General features: G+C 33.7%; 1 protein-coding gene across 1 annotated transcript in view; it reads right to left on the bottom strand.

Moving 5' to 3' along the window:
- Window positions 1–13,304, bottom strand: part of LOC145693436 (neuroligin-3-like) — a 211,349-nt gene that overhangs the window by 79,297 nt on the left and 118,748 nt on the right. The gene's annotated exons all lie outside the window — the stretch shown is intronic.

The raw sequence follows: 13,304 nt of genomic DNA, 5'->3' as shown, positions 1-13,304 counted from the left end.
CAACAGGAAATAAACCCGATTTCAGATTTGTTTTAAGGTGGAAAATTACGAGTTATAGAAAATGTATACTTGTATTAGTAATGGCTTATTTGTGTTATTCAACTTTGTACCTATTTTTTAGTAAGTCTCTTCTATGCTTTAGGTAAACTACTTTGAATGAATATTCATAATAATTGCAATTATGCGTATTTGTAACTTAAATTTAACGTGGTGTTTTAGTGATTACACAAATTACAATTATGAGCTTACTTTATGGAGATGCTCTCACATAGGGTACCCGAGCACCTTTATAAACTATGAAAAACTGATTTTTCAAGTTTTTTGTGAGAAAAATACTGTGAACTAAGAAACCATAACCTTTTCCATATTGTACAGGGGTATTTTCCTACGAATAGAAGTTTTCTTTGGAATGCGTTCAGAAATTAACACTTGCAAGAATACTCTCTTAGTACAAGTATATTTTAGGCACACGCTAATTTCCCCCCACCTCGAACTGTTTCAATTTCCTCACTGAAAAACACTTTACCATTTTATATCGTAAAGGTCAGATCCACCGTTATTCCAACAGAGTGGTGGTTGAGAAATTGACTAGAAATTCAAACTTCGATTAGTGACAATTTCACAGTCTTGTTTTATTATAAGTGTAAACTCTTTAATCAGTACAGAAGAGGCCGTGGATCATGTTCAGAGTTGATGACGATGGATTTTGGTTAGTCAGAATAGGTCACAGTGGATGAGAGTGATTCACGGTGGGTGGTGGTTCAGAGTGGGTCACCATGGGTGGTGGGTCATGGTGGGTCACGGTGGGTCACGGTGGGTGGTGGGTCAGTGGGTCGTGGGTCACGGTGGGTGGTGGGTCGGTGGGTCGATGATCAAGTTTTCATTGACCCACGCGAACTCTGTACACTACAAACTTCTTTGGCCGGGGATGTAATGAAGGACCACAGGAATCACTCTATCGCTGTCTCCGTGTCATCTCAAGCCTATAATAAGATGTTAATATTCCTGAGGGTTAAAGGTATGAAACATGGTACTTGTTTTTTTTTTTAATAATTAAATATGATGTTTGTTTGGTTTATTACAGTTCAGGATGTCTTTGAGCAACGAGGTTACATGAGACATGGACCTATAGTATGATATGGGGTGCGGACTACACGAGTTATTTTAAACATGTGTTTCAGCGATCATTGATATTTGCCCTACGACGAAAGAAAAGGGATGGGTGATTTACTATCATGACCATACCGTCATATGAGAACCAGAGGAACCTTACTCCATTTTCGTAGGTTTACAGGCGAGAGGACAAAAATATTATTTTCTTAGAAAGATGTGTTTTTAATAAGATGGTAATTGAGCTACATTACAACAGGTGATGGACAAAGAGAACAGATGGCGTTACCTTCCATTTACACCAAGTGGGGCTTTTAAAATTATATCCAAACATGAAGAAAACGAAAACCGCATTTTTGGAGTTACGTTCCTCTGGTTCTCACGTGACGATACAATAGGTATCTATTTGGTGCGAGACTTTAAGTTTAGGCTTATTCTAACACAGTACAAACATATTACCCTAGACAGAAATGATGCACTTGCTAGTTGATGATATTAAAATTACATTTGATGCATTAGCATAAACAAAAATTATGTCTATTGAGATACCGTCAAGAAAACATCTTTACATCCACTAATCACAAGTATTACAATAGTCGATTCTGCGTTTGACTATGGTCTTGGGCTTCTTCAACTTTCTCTGGCTATGCAATTGGTTTGTTACAAATTGTAAATATTAAAACTGTTGATATTCTTAATGTACTTCTATTATCTTCATAGCTTTTTCAAGTACAAAGCTGAATGCTTTGTAAGATGTTTAGATATTGTTTTACTTTGTAATGCCAGAATCATTATTTCCAATTTTATGTGTTTCCATTCTTCTCCAGTAACCATGAAAATTATGAAACATATATATATATTTCTTCGTTTTTCGCTATTCTCTTATTTATATCGTATATATAGTAAAGTTTGTAACTTTGTGTTATTTGTATGGGATGTATATAGTGTGTGTTTGTATATATATATATATATATATATATATATATATATATATATATATATATATATATATATATATATATATATATATGTATGTATGTATTCTTTGCTTAGTATTCTCTTGAAAAAGTTTTTGGTGATTTCAATTTCACGCTTGTCTTAACTTGATTTTTAAGAATGTTACTCGTTTTACGTAACTGCAGAAAGGATCCTTTTACATGCTATTGTATGAACATGGGATATACAAAGCGGGTTTCATCACAGATAAACTTAGTCAAACTAAGAGAGAAAGAGAGAGAGAGAGCGGGAGAAGCGAAAAAATAGTGTAAGATAACAAAAGAAAACTACAAACAAAATAAATAGAATGTAAAGATAAGGTAATTTACTACAAATGAACTTTCTGCTTTGTTTTTTTCTTCTTTCAGAAATGAAGATATGCACACTAAAATGAAGTGTTGTAATTATTGTAAACAAAAACGCTTCCTTATTTCATGGAATCAACATTATAATAGTAGTGAAATTTGAGATGTCATAATCCATTACACCGCATATTAAAGTGAAAACAATCGCTTCATTCAACAATCTTTTGCAAGTACGCTTCGTGATAGAAAGTATGCAAAAAGTAATTACCAATTTTATTAAAACAGTACTTAGTACATATATGCTAACTTTGAAGTTACAGTATAGTGAAGATATCGTGTATAACACGATGAAAGTATTAAAGTATTATTATTATTATTATTATTATTATTATTATTATTATTATTATTATTATTATTATTATTATTATTATTATTATAAGTTTTGGACTAGTACTATATTGGACTAAAATTCCTTGAAAGTTGAAAACATTATTTATTTGAAATCATGGACAGTGAATTTTCTTTATCAGGTTGACTCTATTAAAACAACATCTGAAATTTCCATTTCTTTCAGTACAACTTACAGTTCATTACAGCTGAGATATAAAATAATTTCTATATTGTATGGAATCTTTCCTTTTTAGTATTTCTTAATTAATAAATATACAAATTGTTTCTTTGTCCCCGTTCCTAAAGATCCCCTTATATGACGTCAATCTACCCGTACTTCGTGCTTGCCTTCGATTAAATGAACCAGGAATCCAATGGCAGATGCCTTGGAACAAAACCATACAAAACACCAGATAAAGTTAATGGATAACGAAGATAAAGATACGTACACTTATCGAATGAGCGGAACACATGTCCCTAAACTTTACCCTTGTTTAAAGAGGTAACGCGTATTCTTTTATAAACGGCAAAGCTGTTTTTTTGTGTATGTTTTTTCCAGCTTTTAGTTTTGTGAAAGATTTCATGTAGCAGAATTATTCATGTATGTGTTTTATGCATGGGCGGCGATTAGGGGGGCAAAGGGGGGCAGTTGCCCCCGCACTTTTTTTAAGTAAACCATTAATGTATATAGTTTCATTTGAAAATGTAAAGTTTTTGTATGTATTACTGCTTCATAGAAAAAATGGTACCATATAGTATTTGCCGTTGCGTGAGTACAGTACGTATTGGTTGTCTTCTCGTGGAGTAAAGGAAACTATAGGAATTGCATTTTAATTGCCACATAAAATAACCCAAAAATCAACCTATTGGAGCACAAAAATTCTAGCATACTTTCACTTCTTACAAGGGCTCGATATGTTAGGTGTTTGAAACTAATTCGCAAAAACAGTTCGAAAAAAAAGTATTTCACAAGTTATTCTTTAATTGCACAAAAATTTAGATCATAAAGTGTCTTTTCTTCTTTCTAAAGTAACGAATGTTGATTAAAAAGAGCGTAATAAGAAACAACTTCTACCTTTTCCATTGTTATGTAGTGTAATGTACGAGTGAAGTGGTGTGTTTAGGGGTGTACGAGTGTATATACGATTAAATTTAGTGAATTCAACATAATTCTAGGTTTTAGGATTATTTTGTATAACTGGAGTGTGGAGTGACTCTAACTATTGTGTTTTGGTGTGTTTCAAGAAAGTGAAAACTGCACCTAATTTCAACGAACATGTTTCGGGAAGTTGCAAAAGCAAATATTTCTTTAAATGTCATAGTATGTGGTTGTAGTATTTACTGTCTTTCATTTTCTAAGAGTAATAACATACATTTAATAGCATGTCTGGAATTAAAAATATGAGTTGTTTATTAATCCCCAGTTTCAATATAACTTCTACAAAACAAGCTTCATTATTCATTACTATGATTACTATTATCTTTTCTACTTATTTATTTTGCAAATTTGTTATTAAAGAATCTGATCACACAATTTTCCAGACAGAATTTTAAGGTGTTCATGAGCAAGAAATCAAATCACTTCTTACACTTTCGTTGTTTAACAGTACAAAGGGCTAGTACCTACTTGCGTTGCTCTTGTCAACTTACTTAATAAAATATGAAATACGATATACGATATTTTAACTGAAAAAGATAGTATCTTATTAGTTATACAACCTTTCGTCAAAGTGTTAGAAACAACCAGGAAAACTAACAATTATAAACAAATATTCAGATCATGTCTTGCCCCCACCCCCACTTTTAACGTTGAACTGCCGCAACTGGTTTTATGTTAGGGCAGTCAGTTCGATTTCCGGAAAGCACACAAGAGTTTCTTTCTTGATCCACTAGGCAATTTGGGGGTATCTGTCTCAATTAAAAGATAGTGAACTCATATCTACCCATGAGGTCACAAGTAATGACGTTACACTGACCAAACACTTTGTGGTCTATTATCACCTGTTCCATTCGTTGGACAATCACCTTAGAGGACGGCAGTTCAAATCCCTAGTAGAAGTGTAAAATGTACTTGATACTTTCTTCGCTTCACGATCCACCAGTTTCTACCGCTATGGAATCCATGGCCTTCCAGAATGTTCGCAGTAGGTCGTTAATGCTAATGGGAACTACGTGTAATCTTCCAGGTACGTCTTAGGTGAGATATCAATATTCTAAGTTTGTGGGTGAAAATCCGACATAACTTCATTGGTTACATTTATATAAATCAAAACAGAATCCAAATCTACCAAAAGAATGCAAGCAATTGACCAAAAAGATATTTTGTCTTGTTACTTCATTCATTTGGTTAACAATACTCTAAGCCCGTTACCTGGACCTCGCTCTGGCTCAAAGTTCGAGTGCTAACGTAACGTGCATTTTGATCTGGTTCAATTCCATATCATTCCAATTGAGGTTTGCAATAAAATTTTTCCATGTGCGTGGCTTTCTTTGGGGTTTTCCCGTCACCCCCTCTTTCTTCACTCTACTGTGTCATTCATTACCATCATCAAAGAATACCGTTCCTTCACAGCACAATCGTGGAACGTTAAACAAGAAATTTAATTTTCATTTTACTAGGCCCGTTACCTAACGGAAATAAATTTAATCGAGAATAAATTTCATGATCGTACACAACAAAGTAAATGTGAAAATCAGAACATATTTACTCTTGAACGAACTGACAAAATGATGAAATATAATGATACTATTATTGATAAGATATTAAAGGCCAGAGCTGCTGAATATTTACTAGCAGTACTAGAACATTTGAAATTATGAGAAAAATAATTATGGAGAACAAGAAGTGAACAGTTCTATTCTCAGCCCCTCTTTCATAAACATCTTACAACTCATTGAAGAAAGTGTCAGAACAATAATCTCAGGAATGAAAGCAAGTATTTTCCAATTTATAACTGAAGTTTCAGAGGAATACGTAACGACTGTATCATTCCTACTTTCTTAGCAAAATCATTTGCAAAAGTTATACAAATCAATGTGCATGTTATATATATACAGGGTGTTAATTAACTACGCCGACAAACTTTAAGAGGTGATTCGTCACATCAAAATAAGAGAAAAAGTTCATATGGACCTATGGTGAAAAGTGCATAGTTTCAGAGCTAGGTCTGTCCAAAATCGCGAAAAAGCCAAACTTGAAGACGCCCTACTTCGAATTCGAGAGACTGTGGATGGTGGAGTTTATCAACGTAAAGGAAGACACGTATACGCAATCCAAAAATGCATATTTCATTAATGTTCAATGGGTGCACAGATTATTCCCTGCAGGGTGAAATTTCCAGACATGCCATCAACCAAATTTTGAGATGTGCTGTGACTTTATGATTGGTGCAAAGCAGATAAACGATAAGCCTTGATAGCAGTGAACACGGAATCTTTTGGCGTGCTGTTGAAAGTGTTCTGGATAGTCAGCAGCACGGTCTCTCGTACCCGAAAAAACGCATGGTACGACGTTTTCTTTCAAGCTTATAAGTGAAGAAAACGCTAAATACACGGTAACGAAATACATCTCATCACACGCTATTCCGAACCAAGAAAAAAAAAACATGGAGCTGTTTCTTCCTAACACTTCCGCCTTCCCTCCGAAGCATTGGATGTCCATTGTTGTCAAGGTGTGCCTCCCCCTACTCTGGACACTTCTTGAAATCAGGATATATCTGAAAAGTTTATTGAAAGCATATCTGAGAATTCCACCCTGTAGGGAATAAACTCTACACCCATTGACAATTGATGAAAATGCACTTTTGGATTGTGTATGCGTGGCTTTCTATATGCTGATAAGAACCACCATCCACAGTTTCTGGAATTCGAGATAGGGCCTATTGAAATTTACTTTTTTCACAATTTTGGACAGCCCTAGCTCTGAAAGCATGCACTTTTCGCCATAGGTCCATATGAACTTTTTTTCTTATTTTGATGTCGGTATAGATCTTTAACACACTATATATCAATAAAACAATTTCTTTCTTGTTTTACTAGACAATTTGTGTGTATCTGTTTAACTAAAAGATGGTGAACTCATATGTACCTACGAAGTCACAACTAATGATATAGAGGTCACTACACTGACCACGCATTCTATTGTCGAAGAGTCTTAATATTTTAATCTTATTATTGAAAATATTATGTACGTAAAGTTTTATTTTTGGAAAAGTTTGTTTTGGTATTTCAGTTTCGTAAAAAAACATTCTATGAATGTTGCTAATGTTGTAAATTGTCCGAAAGGTTTTCTCTGAATGTAATAGTTTTTGTAATTTTAAATTTTGTTGTTAACACAAACACATTGCATCAGACAGTGTTATGTAAGTTATTTAAGTTCAAAGTGCTGACATTATGCTCGGTCTTTAAAAAAGTATTGATTAACTAAGATTTCTTCAGAGAAGTCTCATACGCACTTATAATGATTGCAGCCAGAATTTTGGGAGCCTCAAGTTGCAATATTTTCCATAAGTAGAAGCTTTGCTTTGTATATACTTAAATACAAACAAACGATTTGCTGAGCAAAACAATATAGTCACACAAGAAACTACATAGTGTTAGTTGGCCAAAGCGTTAGTTGGCGAAACCGTAACACGTATGTATTTTTTTTTTTTTGTCACAATCAGTCACAATCAGTGAAAATCAGAGTCAAATTTGGAGCGCCAAGAAAGACGTTAATTATCAACAATATTTAGTTCAATTTAAATCTTCATTTAACAGTAACAATATAGGTATGTAAAACTTACCTTGTGCTAATGCTACCAATCTGGGAATACTGAATATGATCTATTAATAAAAATGTGCTTTGCATTCCAAAGTAAATTTTAAAAAAGTAACAACCCAAGTTAACACTATATTTTAACTGTGCTCATTGTCTTTTGCAAGTAAGCACTTTAGGTGGCTAAGAAATGGACATTATGCGTATGTATCGATAGAAGATGTGCAGATGTGGATATGGAGACCAACAAAAAAATAACTGGAACTGAAAATGGATACAGAAGTGTTAAGAATAGTAGGAGAAAATAAATAATTTCAGATGCAACTGAAAGAAAGAATAGAAACTGATTGAGAAATTGACTGAGAATGACCTCTACACATGTAATGACAGACATGATAGAAGGTACAGGATAGGAATAAATTGAAGGCGAGAAAAGTATAGTTGATAAACGTTATTAAATAAGAAAACTGATTGTCAACATGAAGGTGTTAGCTGAGAATCATGAAGTATGAAAGCTTTTCAGATTGCAACAAGACAACTGCCACGAATATTATGCACTTACTTTAGTATCATGCTGTAAACACATAGTCTTGCTGTTTTATACACTTATCTTTGTTAAAGGTAATTATAATATTTATGACAAATGACTTTTACGTACAGATACAACACTAACACTACACTCTTACAACATTAACTTAAAGCAATAAAGTAAACTTTCTTTAATTCTTTTCTCATCAGTTTTAATCGTTAAGACATTTTCTCAGAAATTAGGAGAACGAAAAGACCAAAGGATGTTACAAGCACCAAGTTGAAAGCAAATGTCGGCAAGTTTACCCACAAATGCGAGAATAGTGGAACAGTGGAGTTAGTATGAAGGCAGTTAATGACTACTGAGTTACCTAGGAAACAAGCTGCAGAACAAAATTAGTTTGAATATTTACGTAAGGAAGGCCAAGGGCAAATATGCATATTTCTCTGCGAAAAAAGGGGAATCTGGGGAACCATTTAGCCTTAGAAGGAAGAAAAATAATTTTTCACTCCTCTAGAATTTCTAGCACGAACAAATAAACGAGATGGGGAAACCATTAACTTGTCATGCATTCATGGAAAGTTATATATTCAAAATATTTCGTTTCAAAGCTACACACTCTAGTGGAAAATGAACCTTCTCTAAATATAAATTCATGACATGTGCGGATCTTATATCCAGTTAAAAATGTAAAATGTCATACATTCCATTACATATAGTGGAATGGTCCACAGTTCTAGAAAAAAATATTTCATGAAGTAAAAAGAAGATCAATAGGGCACAATATGTTTTTCAAAACAAAAACAAAAAATTGACTTTAATACAGTGTAATGATAGACGAACCATTTTGATAAAAAAAAAGGTTTATTTCAATTTAAATTTAGTTCTCCATAACAGTGGCATAATCTTTTTCCATGAAATCAATATTTATGTAAATCGCAATTTATTACTTCAACATTGTTTAGGGAAGTTGATGGAATTACTATTTATTTCTAATTGTACTTGGTCCTACTTGATGTTGGGGAACTATTTTAATGAAATCAATATTTATATAAAATTGAACTTTTTATCACATAATGATGTAGCAGCGAATTTGATTATATATATTAATTTAGTACTGTACAATGTAGGAGTAGTTATGTTGACAACACTAATATTTAGCTCGATATATGATCGTGTAAAAAACTATTTTTAATGATTAAATATTCATTTCTATCTGAATTTAATATCGTACATTGGAGGAGCAGCTATTTTGAAATGAAATGAAATGAAATCTTTGAGTTTTACGTCCCACGGTTCTGCCGGTTAGGCTAAAGGAGACGGTGATGATGAGTAATGAATGAAATGGTGGAATGAAGAAAGTGGGAGGAAACGGGAGAACCCCGAGAAAACCCACGCAGGCGGTGTTTGTCCACCACAAAGTTCCCTTGGCGGGGGCTGGGATCGAATCCGGGACCCCAAGCACCAGAGGTGAACGCTCTACCACTGAGCCACCGCGGCCCTAACAGCTATTTTGGTGGAAACATAATTTATTTCAAATTGAATTTAGTACTGCGTGATCGTGGAGCAGCTATTTTGATGGAACCAACATTTATTTCAATTTGAATTTAACACTACAATGGTTAATATTACTCCTAGGATACAATTCCTAGGATACAAACATATTTTCAACCACATATTTTTTAAAACAAAATCAATGTATAAGATATGACCAACATATGAGTATTGATATTACGCCAGCTTTAACCCTCGAAATACCAAGGTATTTTTTGGTTACATGGAACAACAACGGGGAGGGGGTGGGGGCTCTGAGGCCCACACCATAAATGTCATCATTTCTCACGGAAAATAATTTGTCTTGTCTGATATCAACTTGAGATGTCTAAGACATCATATATTTTATTCTCTAATATTACTAGGTTTATAAGTACAGTGTTGCCAACTATATCTTTGTTTAAGTAACAATTTTTATTTGTGTCGGTAACTATGGCCTATTTAGTTTATTTGCTTGTATAGAAAAACTATCAAACAGATAAATAGCAACTGAGTACAGAGTAGTATGTGTATAAAGGCAGCTTCTGAAAGCATTTTGGTGGTGGTACAGTAAAGTGGGGTAGATTGGGGAAGAATGGGGTATACTTCTGTATTCCAATTAATTTAGGATTAATCTTTTATAATTCCATCCCGGTTATCCTTAGAATGGCGAAATTCTTTGAAATTTTGTTTCCGCAAAAAGAGAGACAGTGTGAAGAACGTTCATTGGACAATATAGGGGATGTCACCGGAAAAGCAGTGTTGCCAACTCAACGTAAGTTACAATTTTTCTAGTAGCACAACTTCAGGTTTTGCACGTATGGAATGAACATGTAAAATGTAAGCAAACAAGCTACGACTTGTCTGTCAGTTTTGTGTACTAACACCACTACAACATTATGAATATTACAAGAGATTCATTGCAAGAAACGTACCACTGCTTCATTTTTTCCATTTGCATTATCAAATAAAATGTTAAAATGACTGTCTTTTGCATGAAAATCTGACAGGGTAATTTCCACCTTGTTATATTCGAGCTCATTATCTTCTATATCAGATTCATTTAAAAGTTCTTTAAGTTGGCAACAGTGCACCAGAATAATAGCTCAGAGTGCTCCTGCATGTTGTAATACCAAATTTGTTTCAAAAGAAAATGAGATAAATAGCCAATACACCGAAATATAACAGTTTGGTGAATAGCCCCTTAGTAGCACCAAGAAGAGGGGCTCTGAGACCTACAGCATTTCTTTATTTATAAATAGAAGAAACATAACACTAAAAACTAAGCAAGTACGTTTTGTGGTGAATGGAATCAAGCTTGACAATATAATTTTTTTTTTTAGATTTTTTATGCAATTAGAAATGTTACAAAATGTAACAAAAATAATTTTTGTTCCTCCGAACCCTCTTTGGTGTTCCTAGGTTATGGTTATTTGGGGCAATACCGACACCTTAAGGACATTTGCACTACAACAGGATTGTAACGAATTACTAAAGAAACGAATTATAGCCCATAGTTAAAATGAATGAAATGAAAATGTCTTTATTGAAGCGGGCGAGGTCCAGCTGCTCTATCACCTACCCTTGTCAAAAGAGTACATATTAAACATTACACATCAAAAGGAACGGAAAAAGTAAGAAATACAAAGAAAAGAATAAATCAGAAAATAAGCAAGTCACATATGCAATAAAAAGTATCGATATTGTTGGATTTAGCTAAGTTGTTACATAAAACTGTACATGTCATAAGTGCCAGAGACCAGTCGCTGCGATTTCATCAAATGTGATTTTAATGAATTTCGAAATGAATTAAATGGCTGTATTTCCATGAGAGCTTTTGGTATCGCATTCCATACTCTCGGACCTGCTCTAGAAAATGATCTTTGCACTATCTTCAGTTTAAGTCTTTGTTCATATAATTTTTCACTGTTACGCGTAACGTGAGAGTGAATTTGTGACCGCTTTGTAAATTTGGAATATAAATATTGTGGGGTTTGAGATTTAAGGATTTCATATATCAGACAACTATAGTGCAGGTATCTTCTTCTCGACATTGTTAAAATATCGTTTCTATTTAGCACCGGTAGGATATGTTACGATTTCTTTAAGTTAAAGGCAAACCTAATGCAGAATTCTGTATTTTCTGTATAGTTTTAGAATTGTAAAAGGAGAGAGATGGTCTATATACAGTGTCACAATAGTCTAATAACGGTAAAACAAGAACTTGTATGATATATAATTTCATAGACTGAGATAGAAAGTTTTTGGCTTCGTAGAGTCGACGTAATAAAATAATATCTTTATTACACTGAGCAGATATATGATTATTATAATTTAGTTCCTTATCCAATATGAGTCCTAAGCTTTTCACATGGGTAGAGTAAGAAATATAAGTGTCCATAATTTTTATTTTTAAATCCGCTGCCTTGATTTTACTCAACTGTGGTGAGGTACCTATAATCGTAAATGTACATTTACTGGGGTTGATGACAAGACCGTTATCGGTACACCATTCAGATATAGAGGTCAAATCTCTATTAACAAGTTCTACAGTTTGTTCAATATTTTGTGGTGATGACATGAAGCAAAGTTGTGTGTCATCCGCGTAGCAATGCACAGTAGAGTATTTAATGGAATCTATGAGGTCAGGAACATTAAAACCAGAAATGGTTATTTCAACCAATTCTGGTTTAGGTAATGGGTTAGTGGATAATATGGAACCTATTCTTAGGACGATGAATTGATTGCAAAATTCTATTTGTCAATATCTCTGACCGTGTTTGCTCTGTTACTTGTCGACAGACGAACGGATGAGAAAAGCCATTCTGTAAGACTCCCGACACTGTATAGCAAAATTTGGAAGCTTAGGAACTGCATGTCACTACTAATTTATATTCTGTACATTACACAATCTATGCTGTAACCGAGAAAACGTAGATTTTCAATACTTCCGGTTTCAACAGATAGATAAAAGTTTAAATAAAACTAATTCTTGGGATGCTTAATATGTGTCAGAAAACAACAACTTTCAACATCCACTACCGTTTTTACTCTATAGAAATAACAATTGTAACCTGAAATACTACTAAATTTTAACTACTTCCGGTTTTGATAGAGCGTTGCGGGTGGTGATTGTATATTCTTTTGTGACGCTGAAATGATTGCTAGAAACCGATTGTTGCTATGAAGTTCCGTTTTTTTGCTTCATGGAGAGAAACGTTGAAACCAGAAGTAGCTATTGTGAACAACTTCCGCTTAGAATAACGGATTAACGAAAGAGATGGGACCTACTCTCAGGAAGAAGCATCGATTGCGGAAAACCGCTTCTCGACGTCTCTTATTGTTTTTATTCTGATACCTGTCGACAGACTAACGAACGAATGGACATAGCAATTCTACAAGACTTCCAACTTGAATGCAGAGTACAGTTTAGAAGCCTAAAAGTACTCAAGAAAGAGCTAAAGTGGAGATTGAAGATAGTATACATGTAAAACTTTCTGTTTTACAAAAAGAAAGTATACATACAAAACTGTGTTTTAATTATATTTTTACTTTATTGATTTGGAAAATACATAATTTTTCTTGGATTCTTTTTATGGCTATGAATCTTCCTCTTTCTGAAGCCACACGGAAGTTATTTAAATTGAAAGTATATAACCTAACTTGTTCAAGAGTGGTATTAGAC

Source organism: Thermobia domestica, chromosome 8, assembly GCF_964235325.1.
Source record: "Thermobia domestica chromosome 8, izTheDome1.hap1.1, whole genome shotgun sequence".
In the NCBI taxonomy this organism is placed as follows: Eukaryota; Metazoa; Arthropoda; class Insecta; order Zygentoma; family Lepismatidae; genus Thermobia; species Thermobia domestica.
This window is presented reverse-complemented; position numbering and strand designations above follow the sequence as displayed.